Below are 1,951 nucleotides of genomic sequence, written 5' to 3'. Positions count from 1 at the left end.
AAAAGTGAGGAAAGAAATCTAGTGTACAGCACCTTTAAAATCCTGAAACATAGGCTGTTCATGCTGAATGGAAAGGGAGAAGGAAATCAGTTAGAACTACCGGTGGAGAGCACTGGGTACATAGGTCTGAACAAAAGGAACAAAGGAATCACTTGTTCAAAGTTGATTATAGTGGGTCCACTCGTTATTTAAAGAATAGAGTTGTTTCTTGGGCTTTTTTTCTGAGACCTCTGTGGAGCTAAGGAAATAAGCATAATAACACCTATAATCTTGATCCTCTCCAAACAGGAAATCACCTGGCAAAGCTGAGTTCATCCCCTGCCTCCCTGGGTAGCATCATTATTTTTTTTTATGCTGTGACAAGACATCTCGCAAACAACAACTTCAGAAAAAGGATTGCTTTGGTTCCCCGCCTTTTTTTTTTTTTTTTTAGTTTAAAAAATTATTTATTTTGTATCTATCACAATCTGTATTCCACCTGTAGCCCCCACCCTCATTCCCTCCCAATCCTGCTCTCCTTCCCTCTTTTCCTCCCATGCCCCTTCCCCCTTCCACTGACCGGGGAGGTCCTCTTCCCCTTCCCTCTGACCCTAACCTGGGTCTCATCAGGACTGGCTGCATTATCTTCCTCTGTGGCCTAGTAAGGCTGTTCCCCACTCCCCTTGGAGCCAGCCACCGAGTTCATGTCAGACAGTTCCTATTCCCATTACTAAGGAACCAAGTTGGAGACTGAACTGCCATGGGCTACCTCTGTGCAGGGGTTCTAGGTTATCTCCATGCATGGTCCTTGGTTGGAGTATCAGTCTTAGAAAATACCCCTGTGCTCAGATTTTTTGGTTCTGTTGCTCTCCCTGTGGAGCTCCTGTCCCTTCCAGGTCTTTCTGTCCCCCTCTTCTTTCACTCTCCCCAAAGTTTGCCTATGAGTCTCAGCATCTGCTTTGATACACTGCTGGTTAGTCTTTCAAAGGCCCTCTGTGATAGCAGGCTCCTGTCCTGTTCCCTGTTTTCTCCCTCTTCTGATATCCATCCCATTTGCCTTTCTGAGTGAGGATTGATCATCCTACCCTGGGTCCTCCTTCTTGATTAACTTCTTTAGGTGTACAGATTTTAGTATGTTTATCCTATATTATATGTCTAATACTCAATTATAATTGAGTATATAGCATGTGTATCTTTCTGTTTCTAGGATACCTCACTCAAAATGATCTTTTCTAGTTCCCACCATTTGCCTTCAAATTTCATGATTTCCTTGTTTTTAATTGCTGAGTAGTATTCCATTGTGTAAATGTACCACAATTTCTGTATCCACTCCTCAGCAGAGAGACATCTTGATTGTTTCCAGGCTCTGGCTATTACAAATAAAGCTGCTACTAACATGGTTGAGCAATTGTCCTTGTTGTGTACTTGAGCATTTTTTGGATATATGCTTAGGAGTGGTATAGCTGGATCTTGAGGAATTGCTATTCCTAATTTTCTGAGAAAGAGTCAGATTGATTTCCAAAGTGGTTGTACAAGTTTACATTCCCACCAGCAGTGGAGGAGGGTTCCCCTTTCTCCACAACCTCTCCAGCATGCATTGTCACTTGAGTTTTTGCTCTTAGCCATTCTGATGGGTGTAAGGTGAAATCTCAGGGTCGTTTTGATTTGCATCTCTCCAATGGCTAATGATGTTGAGCATCTCTTTAAGTGTTTCTCTGCCATTCGATATTCCTCTATGGAGAATTCTCTGTTTAGCTCTGTACCCCATTTTTAATTGGGTTATTTGATTTGTTGCTTTTTAACTTCTTCTGTGGTCACATGCAGAAGACCTGCTCCAGATTGTTATGCTCAAGTCTCCTGGACCCCAAAGACCACCAAGGAGCCGATTCCAAGGCAAACGCAGTAGGGTCTTTTATTACAAGCAGGAGCTCGGGCCCACACACTGTCACCAACCTCAGCGGTGTAGGGTGTA

Source organism: Psammomys obesus, unplaced genomic scaffold (genome assembly GCF_907164565.1).
Source record: "Psammomys obesus unplaced genomic scaffold, mPsaObe1.curated_primary_1811, whole genome shotgun sequence".
Taxonomy (NCBI): domain Eukaryota; kingdom Metazoa; phylum Chordata; class Mammalia; order Rodentia; family Muridae; genus Psammomys; species Psammomys obesus.
This window is presented reverse-complemented; position numbering follows the sequence as displayed.